This window comes from Lissotriton helveticus, chromosome 4_1 (genome assembly GCF_964261635.1).
Source record: "Lissotriton helveticus chromosome 4_1, aLisHel1.1, whole genome shotgun sequence".
In the NCBI taxonomy this organism is placed as follows: domain Eukaryota; kingdom Metazoa; phylum Chordata; class Amphibia; order Caudata; family Salamandridae; genus Lissotriton; species Lissotriton helveticus.
In genome coordinates, this window is record NC_136063.1 from 253,273,126 (window position 1) to 253,291,350 (window position 18,225).

Here is an 18,225-nt window from a genome sequence, read left to right on the forward strand (position 1 = left end):
AATAACCGGTACTTTGAGCAAGCATTTGCAATGCAATAGGTCTCGCATTTACGAGAGTTTAAGCTATTAGCATGGCTTGAATTCTCGCAAATGTGAGACCTATTGCATTGCAAATATTTTTTGATTACAAGCTCCCTATGCTGCGCTTTTACACTAATAAAGGCCATGCCCCTTTCTTTAGACGAGCCGTGTCTAAAGAAAGGTCTGTGACCGCTATTGAAGTGAACCCGCGGTATGTGGCACTTTTACCAAAAAAAGCATTTGTCTGTCAAGTTGACAAACCTTTTCTACCTTCTACAATATTCACAGCAGAAGGGGTGAACTATGGACGTGGACTTTCCTTTCTGCCACCATGCTTCAGCGTCCGAATATTGCCCCACGTGTCAGGCACCTTCCTCTCGACTAGCCTTGTTATCTCTCACATCAAATTTTGTGGAGCAGTCCCTGAATCATAGGGTATGTTATGCAGTGCACGCAATATATAATTTCTTTTTTAATTAATGTGCCAACAATAGTGGATACAACACTTCCTCATAGAACAGGCACATGCTGGGCCGAAACAGTGTAAGCTTTAGTGCTTCAGCGGCAAGGTACATCGAAGAGCAGCAGCAAGAGCTTTCCCCATCACAGGACATATACAAATCAAGTGACAGCAGTGCAAGTGTTGCTTCTTCATAGGACAGGTACAGTACAGCAGAAGCAAAGTAAATTTCATTCTCACTTCGATGATATTCCAGGTGAGCATCCTGATGATCCTACTGTGGTCACTCATAGACCTACTATATCTCCTGATGTCATATCCCAGTCTTGCTGCCGTCAATTTCTTTACATCTAAGTGCTGCTATTCACATGCACCTTTGTCAATGAATCTTAGATCTTGAAGGCACCTTACTGCACCGAAACAGAGGCTTTCCCTACTTGCTGTATGAAAGGGGATGGAGAAATCAACATGTGCTGGCCCTGTGTGGTCGCTTTAATGACAAAATTGCAAAAACAAAGAAAGAGAAAATCCTATGCAGATTGTAGACTTAAAGCAACAGTGATGCCTGCAAGATGAAATATGGATATTTTAGTTGGTAAGCTACAAAAACATTAACGTATAAGGCCATTTACAAAATACTGGAGTTTGTGTTGATATTTTGGCTTTCAACTTATTGAGCAGTCGCCATTATCTAGTACGTGGCCGTTACTTAGAGCAGCACAGACTATTTTCAAGACCATAGGTACTCACAAACATTTTCCCAGGGGCCAAAAAGTGTGTTCTGTGATGTGCCCAAGGGCTGCCTTGATGCCAGTAGAGTGCCGGGCGGGAGTTGGGGGGCGTGTTGGTGATAAGCTGGGTGTAGGGGAAGCAAAGCATATACTTATAATGGCTGTGAATGTGAAACCAGAAAACCTAGGATTAATCCAGGCTTTCCCACTTAAAACAATTGCCTAGGGATTAATTAATGTGTCTGTGTACACCTTATGGGGCTGGAAACTGTGGGATGTAATGCTCCTGTAAAGGTCTATGATTCACTGTCTTCTGTGCTTATGCTGATCTGTTTCGCCTTTTTCAAAACAATAAAATTTAGTATAAAAAAACAATTGCCTAGGATCACACAATTTTGTTATTTTACTTTCCCTCCTCTTTCTTCATTATCACATACACAAGGACCTCAAAATACAGGACTTCAGAATGTGCACCATACAAAACTTTCCTGTGTTCAATTTAATAAACTTTTATACTGTTCATGTTTAATAGGAACCGAGGCCACTCAAAGAGTGCACATAACTGACTTTCCTCTTAGCATTGGTGTCAGAGTAGGAGGAAGAATTAATGTTTCTATATTCATGTATAAAAATTATCACTTTAAAAAAAGTCTACAAAAATAAAGGTTTCTTAAAGTTAAGCAGTGCAGGACACACAATTAACCAATTTCTGTCCCTCTCCACATGAAAACATGCAGTGATGGCCCTTGTGTTGTCCAGATTAGATTACTGCAATGCCCTTTACGTAGGTATAAATAAGGGTCTCTTACACCGACTCAAACTTGCGCAGAATGCTGCTGCCAGGCTGGTGATGGACCTTCCTAAATTCCACTCTGTTGCGGCTACCATCAGGAGCCTTCACTGGCTTCCTCTGGGTCGGGGAACTGTGTTTAAAGCTGTGTTTGGTGCACAAGGCCTTTTACAATATGGGTTCAGAATGCATTTAAACACAGTTTTGGAGATATACCCCTGGTAAGCAGTTAAGATCTTCCAGCAAGAATTTGGTGACTGCAACTAGATTCAGGAAATCTAGAGGAGAGGGGGGGAAGGTGGGGGGGTAGGAGGTCCTTTTCGCTGGCTGCGGCCAATTTGTAGAACTCCCTTCCTCTTTCAATTTCGATTCAGGAAACTCATTCCTCATTCTGTAAGGCCTTGAAGACTTGGCTCTTTACCAATACGAATCTTTAAGCCCTCTATCGATGGACACCCTTGATCATGATCCCTATCCGCAGCGCACTGATGCCCCTGGGCTAAGTTTGCGCTTTATAAAGCTTATATTCATTCATTCATAAATAATTGTCTGATTATTGATTTTTTTTCATATTTAGTGCAGAGTTGCGTAAACCACAGCCCAGTGCTGATGTTGACCCGGGGGCTGCATGCAAAAGTCTGGAGGGCTGTATTCAGCCTCCGGGCCGTACTTTGAGTAGCATTGTTGTAGACAGACACACAGGTGCCAATCTCTTCAAACATGATTTGAACATGTGTGTGCAGCAGGTGGCGTGCAAACCTAGCTTCAGAACTGCACCAGTCAAAAAACATGCTGAGGACTGCCATTAACGCCAATCCTAAACAGCTCTGAAGGAGAAGACTTGTACCCCAAACAACGGAGTAGAATTTGCACTCCAAACAGAAGCAACAGAGGGGACCTACACAACAGACAAGAGGTAGCATTGTAGGTGGATGCACCTTAAACACAAGCAGAACTGCAGGGGGGCCAGCATCCCTGACAAAAAGAGAAAAGAATGTCCACCCAAGCAACACCATAGAGGGGACCTTCACCCCCATCAACGGATAAAAGGCAGTGGCATAACGCAGGCCTCTGCAGCCCCTAAGGTGCGGGGACAACCCTTCAGGGGGCCCCACTCCATCCAACCGTATGGCAATCAATATCTGTAAGACACTAGAGCTTCAGGGGACCTTCTTCACATTCTGCAGAGACGCCAGTAATTTCACGTTCTGCCACTAACTGAAGGCTTTACAGCCAAGCACAAACCGCAGCACCAGTGGGGCCCTTGGCCCCAAACAGAGAAACCCTGTATTTCAAATACACGGAGCACCCCAAAGAACCGCATTCCCAAACAAAAGCAGCATCGTAGGGGATTGCACTTTGAGGTCAAACAGGCACTGTAGAGAGTGACAATCATGCCAAATGAAGGAGAGAGGGTTATGCACCAAAACAAACTATGAGAGGGGACCTGGGCCGCAAACAAATGCAACATAACAGAGGGGCCTTGACCCCAGACACATCAGCCACATGTACCCCAAACAAATGAAAGGGGGAGGTGCATCTTGGACACCAGTAGCATCGCTGAGGGAGTCCAGAATCCAAATATTAACACCACTACATAGGAGGGCTATCATTGTGCTCAAAGTTTCCACTGACAAGCACTGAAGCAATACATAATCTGACACATGGAAAATTGTAATTTGCGGTACAGACATTAGGGCTAAATGATGGTCAGATACTTTTACACAGGGCCACCAGAGTCGTTCTGACAGGCGCAACAAATCAATGCCCACCACGTCTAAACTAGTACCTCAAGCTCCTCTCTCCCCCTCATCTCACCTGTACAAGTCCGAAGCGTTCCTCCAGCTCCCCGGGAACGGCATGGGCACCTTCAGCGGAAGCATAGGCAGGGCCCAAGTGGCTTCTAGGCTCTCTGCATTCCTCATTCTGCAAGTAGGGTCCCCGCCCAGCAAGCAGCAAACCGGATCCTCCCGTGACCGACTCGCTTTCCCTCAGACGCTCCTCCAGTAATGGATCCCAAACTTACAACAGCAAATCTCTGAGACCCCGCGCAATCTGCAGCCATTTATCACCTGCTCCGATGCTCGCTCACCCAGATGCCAATCAGCTGCTTTGTACCCGCGTACTGGGCCACTCGCTTCTGCTGTCAGTGGGGTCCAAGTTCCACGCAGCCAATTAAATCCACAGCTTAGGGGTCCAGGCCATAGTCTCCAGCACACAATCCAGCTGTAGGCAGTCCTTAGGGACAATCAGCATTCCGGCTACCCAGAGACCCACGCCCAAAAGCCAATTAATGTTAAGTTTCTAGGGCCTCGCGTGCCGCCGAAGCCACGCTACAAGCTACTCACAGTCCCGCAGGGCACTTCAGAGTTGAGTCCGTCTGTCACTTGTTTCTCTCCGCGCGCCCCTCGCTGTCGCCTGCTGCCTCCATCCTCGCACTGCTGTCGCCTATTGCCTCCATTCTCGCAAAGCTATCGCCTGCCTCGCGCACAAAACTTCTGCTCCACTATACCATTCATCGCCGCAGCGCAGTTATCAGGCAGGATGCGTGCATAGCTCTTGTCCTGCGTGTGCGCAGACAGGGAGGGAGGGAGACAGGGAGCGACCGCGTGTGCATACCTGTTGACCTGTAGTGGCGTTTAATGGAAGAAAACACAAGCATATCTCTTGTCCTGTGTGCCTGCGTGCGCGCAGACAGGGAGGAAGGGGAGAGAGGGAGCGACCGAGCTGAGTGGTAAGTGTGCACATCTCTGGTCAGTCAGGTGTAATTTAATGGCAGTTTAGGCTAAATTTGACTTTCACAGATGAAGCAAGTAGCAGATAATGTTTTGGACAGTGGTTTTAATAGGGTCAATCTGTTTAGGTTGGCAATAATAAATGAAACGTTTCAATTTTGCAGCATAGCATGCTCTAATAGCTGGCTTACGCGCTTACGCGCTTGCGTAAGAATGTCCATGAATTCTTGTGGTAAGTCAAGATAGCCAAACTCTAGTTCCTCAGGAGACAAACTGCTAGATTGAAAGTTTTGGTGTCCAGATGTCTGATCTGTTCTTCATTTTGAGCGAGAAGGTCCAGCATGTTGGGGAGTTTCTTGTGTGGAACTACTGAAAGGTCTAGTAGTGTTGTGAACCATGCTCAAGAGGGAGCTACCAGGATCACGGTGAGAGACGTCTGTCTGAGTCTCCGAACCAGAAATGGAATGAGAGGGAGAGGTGGAAAAATGTAGCTAAATATCTCTGACCAACTCATCTATTGTGCGTTGCCCATGGATAGTGGGTGTGGGTACCTGGCGGTGAAGCTTGGGCATTTGATGTTTTCAGCTGTGGTAAAACGGTCTTTTTGAGGAAAACCCTACTTTTGAAAGTAGGGAAGGAAGACTTTGGGGTTCCCACCCGTGAGTCTGTTGCTGCATCTTCCTGAGCAGGTCTGCAAAATCGTCATCGATTCCCGGCAGATACTCCGCCAAGAGGTGAATGTTGTGATGAAGTACTTAGTTGCATATGTTCTGCGACAGTTGTGAAAGTTAAAACCATCCCCGCCCTACTTTTGGAAATAATACAGGACTATCATATTGTCTGTCCGGACTAGGACAACCTTTTGAGAGTGGTGAAAAAGGAAACCTTTTGAGGCTGGGAAATTGCCTGAAGCTCCAAGTATTTGATATGCTAGGATTTATGTATGGCCTCCCAGAGACCTTGTACTGTGAGGTCATGTAGATGGGCATCCCAACCCATCTCCGATGAGCCTGTTGTGAGAGTGACGTGAAGAACAGAGTCAAGAAAAGACTGCCCCTTTATCGGGTTGCTGGTATTCCACCACTGCAGATAACAGTGAGTGTAGCGGGCTAGCAACACTAGATCTTCAAGGTAACCCTGTGATTAAGACCAATGGCGAGCTCAATATTGTTACAGTGGGCACATATGTAACCTCGCATGGAGGATTATGGTAATACAAGAGGCCATCATCCCTAGCAGACGCATCACAGTCCAAACTGTGAGAGATGAGTGTGTGCCATCAGCCTTGAGTGAGTGAATAAAATAAATGGTTAACACAACCTCTGGATAAGCCTAACTGCTCCCCAACACTACCACATAGAGAGCTGTTAGTACTTGTCTAGTTTAGCCTGTGCTATATCTCTGTGTACTCCCTGAAATCTGTGCACACCATACCTTACTTTGGTATAGTTTATACAGAGCAAGTTTCCTACGCCCCTGTCTTCGTTATTACTACCTCTGAAGGAACCTGTGAAATAACCCTTACTGGAGGTGGATTGGCCCTACTTTGGTTGAAAAGTGGAGGCATCTGTAGTGGCGAATTTATATCCTTTCTTGTAGCTGGTGCGTCGAAAGGAGCCTCTTGGTGTAGTGCCAGTGCTTCTTCCCTAAAAACAAATCCACTATTGGTACTTCTACTCCCAGAAAGTCCCTGGAAAATGGTACCCTGGGTACCTAGGGACTGAAAGCTGAAGAGGGTCCCCTGGGCACTCCCCCTCACTAGTACCATGCCACTGCCCTTGTAGCTCGCATGCCCCAGTGAGGTGCCATGCCAGCCAACACTGCCTGAAGGCATAGTTAAATCACCACTTTAGCAGGCCTCACTGTCCTAAGGCAGGGTGCACTATACCACAGGTGAGAGCATATCTATATGAGCAGATATGCCCCACAAATATTGAGGTACATTCCCCAATATTGTAAGTGCCAGGAAAGCCACAGAGAGTACATGAGCTGGTACTCGACAACTCAAGTTCCACAGCACCATGATAGTTTCAATGAGCACAGGAGTGTTTGGCCCCAAACTACTAATTTCAATAAATCCACACTGAAGCCAGTATGGGATTTATAGTGCCATGTCAGAGGTGCCCTCTGAAAACCTGCCAACCCTGGTGTGGTCTCGGAACGGCTGTAGGCAGCCAGCTACCATCAGACATATTTATGGACCCATGGGTAGAGAGCCCCTGCTCTCTGAGACTAGAAACAATGCACATCCTAGGCAGAGGTGTCACACCTCCCCCCTCAGGATGGGCCAGTGCTCGAAGAGGGAAGCTTCAAAGGCCTGATGCCTTTGTAATGCGATCCCCCCAGCCTCTGCTGCTAGCAGTAGATGGCGGCCTCTGGCTCACACACCCACTTTGGGTGGGGAAACCAGTGTGAAAAACTCTGGAAAAAAGGAGATGTGCCCACCTCTGCCAACCCCACCCTTAAGGTGGGGGGAGGCGAGGTAAAGAACATCTTTCAATCCTCACCATCTTGAAGATGGGGAAACCCCTACAATCGGTACTGGGTCTATGCCCCCTCCCACTGGAGGGTGGCATAATAGAGGGTGTATTTATTTATTCCGTTTTGTATAGAATGAACATGACCCCGAAGGGTATCGGAGCGCTTCACATTTTCGAAGGGAAGAACATAGTAAAGGGAAAATGGCAAAGGGGGTAACAGAGAATATCATATTTAGCAAATACCATTGTGTACTACGAGGCGAACAAACATTACATAATATGGTATAGCAGACAACCCTGAGCTTCACAGTTGTTAGACCAAAAACAACGTAGTCAGAGGGAGAAAACCGATGAGCCATGACCATTTAAGGCAAGAACTTGTTCATTAGGATTATTTTTACTTCATGTTTAAAGGCAGCCGTGGAGGAGATTCTGTGAACTTCCGGTGGGAGAGAGTTCCAGATATTTGGGGCTGAGCCAGAGAAAGCTTTGTGCCTCGTTCTCTTTTTGTGAAAAGTCTGAGGTTGCAAGAGGAGAGAATTTGCACGTCTTGATGGTCTAACCCCTCCAGACAGTACTAGCTTTTGAGCCACATAACGGGGTTTTTGAAATGGAGGGCTTTGTGCGTCAAACAGGCAATCTTTAGCTGTATTCTTGCTTCGTAGGGGAACCAGTTTAGAGATCTTAGGGCTGGGGATATGTGAGCATTTCTTTTTGTACCCGTAATCAATTTGGCAGCGACATTCAACGAAGCCCTACGTGGGGCCAAGGTGTATTTGGAGAGACCACAGAGCGTAGCGCTGCCATAATCTAGCCTCCACCGGACAAGCTCTTGAACCACCTGCTTGAAGTCATCTTGTGGAAGGAATGGTTGGAGATTTCTAAGAATCCTCATCTGGTGGTTAGCACCCTTGCACATCTTACTAATACGATTCTTCATGTTCAAGTGCGTGTCCAGGGTGATTTTGAGAGGTTTAGCTGAGTCAATGATGTGAGGAGAGCAGTTGAAGGCAGTGAGGTGTTTCATCCAAAGGTCTATCTTGATGGTATGATTAGGAGGATCAGTTCTGTCTGCATTAGGTTTTTAGGTTTTTTAAGAATGGGTGATACCTGAGCTGCTTTTAGACATTCGGGGATCTTGCCTTGTGATAATGAAGCATTGACAATCTTTGTCCAAAGGGGGATGAAGAAATCCTTGATTTCTTTGAAGACAGTTGGTGGCAACGGGTCGCTTAAGTGATTTGAAGGGTTGATACTAAGAAGGATTTTAGATGTTTTCACTGAGGGGAGTAAAAGAACCCCATGTGGCGTTCTTGGTGCTAATACGAAGTGGCTCGAGCCTCTCAGAGAGAGCAGGAGGAGCCGCAGTCTCGTATGATGGAAGAAGGGTCTTCTTAGATTGAAGGTCAATACTGATGAGTTTAGTTTTCTCCATAAAGAAAGCAGCAAGTTCGTCGCATGAGGGAGAGTCGTCTCCTGAGTCAAGGTAGTTGGGTGCTTTCGCTGATTGTTGTTTGACCATTTCAAAAAGTTTAAGCCTTGAATAAGTTGGGATGGTCTGATTCACGCCTCAGGGAGGCTCTAGGTAAGGTGCCCATTGGCCCTACCTACTACTCCCCTAAATAAAACACCTCCTAAATTTAGTATTTAGGTGGCTCCCCCAGACCTATAAACTATATCTGCGATGAGCTAAGAAGACGATGACCCTGCAGAGAAGATTGAAGGCAACGACTGCCTCGGCACACGCCCTACCACCCTGTCTCCAGCTTCTGCGAACCTGCGACCAGTGACCTCTGAAAACCATGGAGGACTTCTGCTTTCAAAAAAGACTGCAATCTCCTGTGACAGCGGACTCGTCCAAGAAGAAAATCTCTAAGGACCTCGGATCCAGGGGGATCAGCATCTCCTGCCCACTCTGCACCCAACACACACGGCCCGAGTCTGAGTGGCTCACCGACGCAGTGAAGTCTCCCAAGCGAGCATGAACTTGTGTTCAGTGTTGGATGAACTCTCCTGATCTCCATGGTGGTGCCTGCAGGGTGAATCCAGAGCCAGCCCCCCCCCCAACCACTATAGGATCTGGTAAGAAGAATCCCAATAGGCACCCCTGCTCCCAACACGCCTGGGCTTTGGTGATTTGAACCGACGGTGCCCCTACAACGACCTACATCTGAACTTACCACTGCTATCATTGGTCTCCCTCCTGCAACCTCCGGTGTCAAGCCTGCAGCCTATTTGCTAAAACAAGAATCTCCGTTGAAAAGCATTGGGCACCCAGCGCTGCATTTGCACCCTGCACCCGGCAGCCCCTGTGCTGCTGGTGGTGTATGTTTGGTGCTGCTTTGTGCCCCCGTGTTTATCTAACCCCATAGCTTTGCCCCTGCAACCGATCTACTTACCTACAACCAATGTGGCTTCAGGCACCCTTCAGTCTCCATTGAAAAGCATTGGGCTGAACCAAGACTTTGCCCTCTGCACCCAGCCGCCTCTGTGCCGCAGGTGGTGCAAGTTTGGTACTACCCAGACTCTTCCTTCTAGCTGACCTTTGGGCAGAACAACTGGATTTGTAAATTTGGTACTTGCCTATTTAACCACGATATTGTTTTCGCCCATAGGATAACATTTAACTATTCTGAAAAGTTTTTAAGTATCGATTTCTCAAAGCTAAAAGTATTTCTATTTAAAAACGTACATACCTTATAGCAAAGATCTTGGTTTCAAAATAAAGTAAAACGTAACATTTTAATAAATTGACCAGGAACTCTGTAGTGGTTCCCTAAGTAGGGCGCCTGACTGTCCCAGCACCCTTACTTAGAACCCCTTGTGTTGCTATGTTCAAAGTTCCAGGTAGATTGTTCTATGTTCCGAGTTTGGCAGTTGCGCTGATGCTTTGAGCCATCCTGACTGCTGCGCTGTATCTACTGTCAAGAATAAATCTACTTCATGAATCTATTAAGTCAACCGTACTTACTACAATTTTGGTGGCGACTAGTCCAATACTGATCACTGTTGTGCAATAAATGTCTTTGAGTGCTCACCCACGCTACCACTATAGAGCGCTTGGGGTTTTACATTGAGCCCTGCTTACTTTTGGGTAATCCCTGGACTTTTTTTTTTTTGCAGAGTTTTTATATAGCGCGAACTAGACCCGAACCGAATCAGGTATCAGAGCGCTTTACATAGCACCAGTTACGTTACATGAGGACACACATTTTAGGCACGGGGAGATTAAGTGATTTGCCCAGAATCACAGGAGTTTTATGGCGTCGTTACCGAGACTCGAACCCAGATCTCTAGGTTCAAAGTCAAGCGCCTTAGCCGTTAGGCCAATGTGCATGATATAACCTCCTAGTGATAATACCATACATAGTGAGCCAGCTTCCTACAACCTGTGGACCAAAAAGATTACCTTTGTTAAAAGGCATGTTAAGTACTGCCTGTTGGACTTCTGGCTTGAAGCCCCAACATCTGAGCCAAGCATTTCTCCTGAGAAGAACTCTAGTATTGATACCCTTAGCGGCTGTTTCTGCTGCATTTAGGGCACACCTGATGAATTTATTGGTGATGGTCTGACCCTCTACAACAATCTCCCGCCTTCTTTTACAATGGTACTTAGGGAGATCCTATAGTGACTCCTCCATCTGATCCCGATGAGCCCTTACATAAGATGCTAAAAGGACCTGGGAATAAGCAATGCACCAGTGATGAGCTGCTTGCGTTGCTACTCTTTTTCCCGCTTCGTCAATACACTCTCTCTTTTTAAAGAGATGGCATATCCCCAGTTGCCTGGCTGTTGGCTCTCTTATGAGCAGTAGTTGCAACTATGGAGTCTGGCACTTCATATAAAGATGGGTGTCTGATTTAACCGCTTTGTACTTTTTAACTAACCGTGGGGTAATAACTTGGGCAAGAACTGGCTCTTTGAAGATATCGTCAGCGTGTCATAACATGCAAGGAAATATAGGTAAAAACTGTGCATCTTTGTGGGTGGATGAGAGGGTTTTAAAGAGGTAGTCTTGTTCTAAAGACTCCTTTTGTAGGTCAACCCTATGGTAAATAGCTGCTTTAGCAATGACCTGTTGATAAGCACTAGCATCCTCAGGAGTGGGAGGGCAGGCTGGATAAAGATCTGGATCATTTGATGTTATGGGATCTGCATCTTATGTGTACCACGGGTTAGTATCCCCTAATAGCTCTCTCATACCCCCGTGAGTTTGACCTTGTTGACCCTGGAGGTGTAGCATCGAGAGGGTCATAATGTGGAGATGTAAGAGAAGAAGGTGGCGATAGTTGAGGTGGTGATGATGGTGGTGGTGGAGGAGGAGGAGGAGGTGGTGGTGGTTGTGGTCGTGGAGGGGGGATGATAAGTAGAGCTGGTAGTCTTGTCCTCTCTCCTCTTTTTAGGAGGAACAGGAACGTCCAATGCATCCTGTTAGATCTGGGGGTCTCTAGTTGGCAATGGTATTCACCTTTGTCCAAATAGGGACCCTTACTTTTTAGTCAGGATAAGGGGATTACACTCCTTAACCCCTGCTCACCCCGTTGGTAGTTTGGCACGAGCAGACATGCTTATCTCAGAGGCAGTGTGTAAAGCATTTGTGAATATACACAGTAATACAGTGAAAACACTACAGATGGACACAACACAGGTTTTATAAAAATAAGTATTCTTTATTTAGACTTAACACAAGACCACAAACGACAAAAATCCACAATACTACACCTAAGATTACTTAAAAGAGGATTAAAGTTGCTTAGTTCAAGTTCATAATAAATGCGACAAAGTTCTCAACAAAGTACCTGAATGCGTAACGCAAAGTAAACAAAAGGCTCGCAAAATGTGAGATTCGTCAGTTCCGTGATCCGTGGGAACGGTTGCATCCTGACTCAATGCTTGCGCAGAGTAGGGGACTCGTCGTGAGCCTTACCGGAGCGGAGGTTGATGCGTAGACTGTCGGCCTGCGGGCCTGTTGCGGTGCGCAAGATGGCGCCTTGACGCGATGATCCAGTTGCGATGCGAGAAGATGGCGCCCTTGATGCGGCGATCTGATGACGTTGCGATGATGCCCTGGCAACCTTGCGACGACTCTGTACTTTGGAGCCGTGAAAAGGCCCAGCGACACGCTTCTCCGGTGATGCGATGGCAACTCTCATGATGGCGTCACGCTTCTCCGGTGATGCGACAGAAGGCAGCTTCGATGAACACACGCTTCCAGGGAGATGCGGTGGAAGGCTCGCTTCTCCGGCGATGCGGCGATTTCAACTGCGGCAGCAACACGCTTCTTCTCGATGCATCGTGCTTCCAGCTACCAGTGGCACGCAAGTGTCTGGAGTCAGAATTCCCAGCAAGAAAAATCCAGAGGGAACTGGAGGTGAAGTCTTTTCTCCCTGGGACTTCAGCAGGAGGCAAGCACAGTTCAAGCCCTTGGAGAATATTCTGTAGATGAAAGTCCTTACAAAGTTCCTTCTCCTTTCCCTTGGCAATGAAGCAACCACTGCAGGCCGACCCAGTAAACAGCACACTGGCAGAGGGGCAGTCCAAACTCCTACAGCTTCCTTGGTTCTTCTCCTTGGCAGAAAGTTTTCTTGCTCCAGAGTGATCTAATTTCTTGGGATCAGGGTCCCAATATTTATACCCCAAAATCCTTTGTTCTCGGAAGGCAGAGAGGCCTCTGCCTAGTCCAAACCAGCTCCTGAGCACTTTGTTTACATGACTCTCCTCTTTCTTTCACTGTGCAGGGCAGAGACATCAGCCGCCCCACAGGAGGTGGAGCCAGCACAGGGGAGGGAAGATACAGCTCTGGAGCAATCTGTTGACATGATTCCTCCTCTCCTTTCACAGTGCAGGGCAGAGACATCAGACAAGCCACAGGAGGTGGAGCCAGCATTGTGGAGGGAAGGCCAAGCCCTATTCAGGTCCCAGGTGCAACTCCTCCCACCCATCTAGATGCAGATCTCTCTATTCACCACTGGGCTGCCCCAGCCTGTCTCCTGGAATCGCCCAGCCCTGTCACTCACAAACCCAGACAAGGAATGCACAACCCAGCAGAGGCAGGCCTGGATAGTTAGGCAAGAAAATACCTACTTTCTAAAAGTGGTATTTTCAAACACAGAATATTGAAAACAACTTTACTAAAATATGTATTTTTTTATTCTGAGTTCAGGCATACTAAATTCGAATTTCTACCATGTTCCCTGAGTCAGTTAGGATTATAAGAATGTAATTATCTAACTGCCCATTCTGGCCTATGAGAACAGGGAGCCTTCAATAGTGAAAAACGAAAATGGCTGTAATTCACTATTAGAACATGCTACACACATCAGAGCATGTCCTACCTTATACTTACAATTCACCCTGCCCTTGGGCCTACCATAGGGGTGTCTAATATGAAGCAAAGGGAAGGTTTAGGGACTGGCAACTGAGTGCACTTGGCCAAGTTGACATGGCAGTGCTAGACTGCACATAGGCCTTGCAATGGCGGGCTGAGACACACTTTACAAGCTGCTACTGTGGGTAGCACAACCAGTACTGCAAGCCCACTAGCAGCATTTGATTTACAAGCCCTGGGCATACATGGTGCACTGTACTAGGGGCTGACAGATAAATCAAATAACCCAATCATGGAATAACCAATTAGTACATTAATTTAATATAGGGAGCACTTGCACTGTGGCACTGATTAGCAGTGGCACAGAGCCCAAAGGATAAAACCAGCAAAAACATATCAAAACAGAGGAGGCTATCCGTCAAAAATGGAAGGGAGACTCACGCCAATGATGCCAGGTCTAACGTGTGTCCCCTCCAGCTGAAATGTGGGGAGAACTACCCTTCCCCTTGTGAGTTCTCTTCACTAAGGCAGAAAAATCTGGACAGACCATCAGCGTTGGCGTGTTCTGTACCAGAGCGGTGTTCCAACGTAAAGTCCGTACCCTGTAGGAAAATGGACCACCTCAAAAACTTTGGGTTCTCAACCCTCATCTGCATCAGCCATCTGAGGGGCATGTGGTCGGTCTGAACCCGGAAGTGAGTCCCAAACAAGTATGGTCTCAACTTCTTCAGTGCCCAGACCACACCAAATGCCTCACGCTTCATTGCACTCCACATATGTTCCCGTGGAAGTAACCTCCTAATGATGAATGCTACAGGTTGGTTTAGGCCCTCTTCATTAATCTGTGATAGAACAGATCTGAAGCGTCTGTCTGTACAATTAATTATTTTGAGAAGTTGGGCGCCTGAAGCACGGGTGCTGTGCACATGGCAGTCTTCAGGGCGTCAAAAGCTTTCTGACAGGTGTCAGTCCAGTTCACTTTCTTGGGCTACTTCCTGGAAGTCAGCTCAGTCAAGGGTGCAACAATGTTGCTGTACCCCTTCATAAACCTCCTGTAGTACCCAGTGAGTCCTAAAAAGGCTCACCTGTGTCTGAGTCTTTAGGGGTTCCCATGCCAGGATGGAATCAATCTTGGGTTGTAGGGGCGCCACATGGCCGCTTCCTACCTGGTGACCCAAGTACACCACGGAACCCTGCCCGATCTGGCACTTACTCGCCTTGATCGTGAGGCCTGCCTTGTGCAGTGCCATCAATAGTTCCCAGAGGTGCTGCAGATGCTCTTCCTAAACTGGCGCTAAACAGTGCAATATCATTCAGGTAGGCGGCACTGAAATCCTCCAGTTCAGCCAACACCTGGTTGACCAAGCTCTGAAAGGTGGCAGGTGCATTATTCATCTCAAAGGGCAAAACCCAGAATTGGTAGTGCCCATCTGGTGTGGAGAATGCGGACTTCTCCTTAGCCCCATCAGTCAAGGCGATCTGCCAGTCCCCAGATGTCAAATCAAACGTACTGAGGTACCGTGCAGTCCCTAACCGATCTATGAGCTCATCAGCTCTGGGGATAGGGTGTGCATCAGTCCTGGTGACTGAATTGAGCCCTCTGTAGTCCACACAGAACCGGAGTTCGGGTGTGGCACCCAGGGGAGCAGCCTTTGGGACCAAGACCACTGGGCTGACCCAAGGACTGTTTGAGGACTCAATGACCCTTAAAGCAAACATCTTGGAGATTTCCTCCTTAATGTAAGCCCTAACCTTGTCGGTCACCCTGTAAGTCTTGTGCTTCACAGGAGGACGGTCTCCAGTGTCCACATCAGGACGGTCTCCAGTGTCCACATCATGGACGCACCACTCTGTGACACCAGGAACCAAGGAAAATAGATCAGAATTGCCCCAACAGTTGGCGACAATCTTGCTGCTGATCAGGGGTCAGTGTGGCAGAGAGGCTGACACCATCCACTGACCCATCTTGCTCTGTTAAAGACAGGAGGTCAGGAAGAGGCTCGGTCACCTCCTACATTCCATCATCCGTTGCTAAGAGCATGCCCACTTCGGACCTTTCTAAGTGGGACTTTAGGCAGTTAACATGCAGAACCCTCAAAGGGTTCCTGAGAGACAGCAAGTTCACCAGATAAGTAAAATCACTCTTGCGCTCCACCACCTCATATGGACCGGTCCACCTGTCCTGGAGCGCACAAGGCTACACAGGGGCCATGACCCAAACTTTCTGTCCCGGCTGAAGCTCAGAGTGGCATTCTGATCGTACCACGCTTCATTTCCTCCTGGCTGGCTTCCAGATTCGCCTGAGCGAGATGTCTGAAACGCAGAGTCTGGTTCCTGAAGGCCAGCATGTAGCTATATACATCCTGGGGAGGTTTCCTGGGAGATTGCTCCCAGCCTTCCTTGACTAAACTCAAAGGTCCTCCTACCGGGTGACCATACAAAAGCTCAAAGGGGCTGAACCCTAGATACTTTTGTAGCACCTCACGCTAGGCAAACAGAAGGCATGGCAAGAGGACGTCCCACTTACGCCTCATTGGTTCCTCAAGACCCATGATCATGCCTTTAAGGGTCAGGTTGAATCTTTCAACCAGCCCATTACCTTGGGGGTGGTAATTAGTGGTGAACTTCGAGGTAACACCACACTCCTTCCACAGAGACTCCATATAATTAGAAATGAAGTTTGTACCTCGGTCAGACACCACCTATCTGGGGAACCCCACACGGGAGAAGATCTCCATCAATGCACATCTCACCACGGGGCCATCACTGTCCTGAGCAGAATGGCTTCCGGGTAGCATGGTCCACCAAGATCAGGATAAACTGGTTGCCCATGGCTGTCTTGGGGTCCAGTGGCCCCACAATGTCAATGCCCACCCGTTCAAAGGGGGTACTGACTACATGGAAAGGTTGGAGAGGGGCCTTGTGCCTCCTTCCACTTTTCGCACTTGCCTGGCAAGTTTGACAGGTCCTACAATGAGTATCTGAACCCTTTCGCATCTGGGGCCAATAAAAGTGGGAAGACAAGCCTTTCAAAGGTCTTGTTCTGCTCCAGATGACCAGCTAAAGGAACATCATGAGCCATACCAGTAGGAATGCTCTGAAGTGCTGGGGTACCACCAGCACACGGGCGGACCCAGGCTCAGCAACCTTAGGCTCGCTATACAGGAGACCGTTTTCCCAGTAGATCCAATCTAATCCAGACTGATCACCTGCTGCCTGGTTTGTGGCCTGTTGCCTCAAACCCACAAGAGAAGGGCACTTCTGCTCTTCACAAAATTTCTCCCTGGAGGGACCCCCTTCGTGCTGCCAATGGGTCAGCTCAGGTCGGTTCCCCAGTTCAGAAACTTGCTCCCCTGTAGGTTCCAGGGCATCCTCCTCAAGGTCTGCCTCCTCCTGGACCGTGGGAACAATGGGGGCTGGTTTCCCGCGCCCCCTACCTCTTCTCTTTAAGGCAGGTCCATAGGCCATACTTTCAGGCTCCAGGGTCTCTTGAACACCCTTAGCTGCCATAGACCGAGTGGTCACACACGCCCACTCAGGCAGACCCAACATCTCTAAATGCGCCTTCCTCTCCACCTTAGCCCAAGGGAGGCTTTCCAAATCGTTGTCTAACAGACAAACAGGCATGGATGGCCTCAATGCTACTTGAAGAGGACCAGAGACCCCCCCCCTCTCAAAGGGAACTTGGCCACCTTGCAATGGCTCTCTGTGTTGTCAGCGGCAACAACTGGGAAGAATGCATTGGGGACTACCTGCTCTTCAGACACCAAGTGACACTTGACAGCTGTCACACTTGCTCTGGTGTCTCTCAAGGCCTCCACTCTATGTCCATTGATGGTCACCCACGGCCTGTATTTTTTAGTGTTATCAGGCAGCTGAGTTCTAGGGACCATCTCAAAGTCTCCTAATGAGACAAGGGACATTTCTGCGGGACCCCACCCACCTTGGGCACCCATCTCCTCCCCACCCAGGGCTACACTGGCCATCTGACGGGGTGGAACATACTGCCCCTTCTGAGGACACTGGGGATCATACCAACGGTGTCCCACCTGCTTACAAAGAAAGCAGGTAACAGGCCCTCTATCAACAGGTTTACCTGTCGGGGGTCCTGACTTCTTCTCAGGGGGAGGCTGGGAACCCTTACCTTGGTTCCCTTGGGAATTACTTTGGGGACCTTTTTGGAACTCCCTCTGTTTACGCTTGTCCCCCCCCACTCTTCTGCTGGGGACCCTGCCCACCTTTGGCGGAGTCTCTCACAAAGACCCTTGTGGGCCCTGGTATTGACCCAGCGGTCCGCCTCTTCAGCAAGCTTTATAGGGTTAGTCAATTTGCTATCAATAAGGTGCTGGCGTAGCTCTGGAAAACAATTAGCAGACAAGTGCCCCCTAGCAATCAAATCATAGAGCGCTTGAAAATTATCAACATTGCTACCCCTCACCCAACCATCCATAGTTCTGCAAAAGAAAGACACATATTCTACCCAAGTGGTTCCCCTCCAGTTTCTTACAATTCCTGAACCTCTGTCTATAGAGTTCTGGAGTCAACCCATACCTTGTCATCAGGGCTTGTTTCATGCGGTGATAAGACATCCTATGCTCACTGGGTAGGTCTAACAAAGTATCCCTCCCCTCAGTCAGAAAGCGGCCCCAAAACCCTTCTCAGGGACGCGGTGGGCCAAC

At 48.1% G+C, this 18,225-nt stretch overlaps 1 protein-coding gene across 4 annotated transcripts in view; it reads right to left on the bottom strand.

Annotated features, from left to right (window-relative positions):
- The window catches only part of PHF20L1 (PHD finger protein 20 like 1), an 813,558-nt gene that overhangs the window by 453,090 nt on the left and 342,243 nt on the right, over nt 1-18,225 (bottom strand). The gene's annotated exons all lie outside the window — the stretch shown is intronic.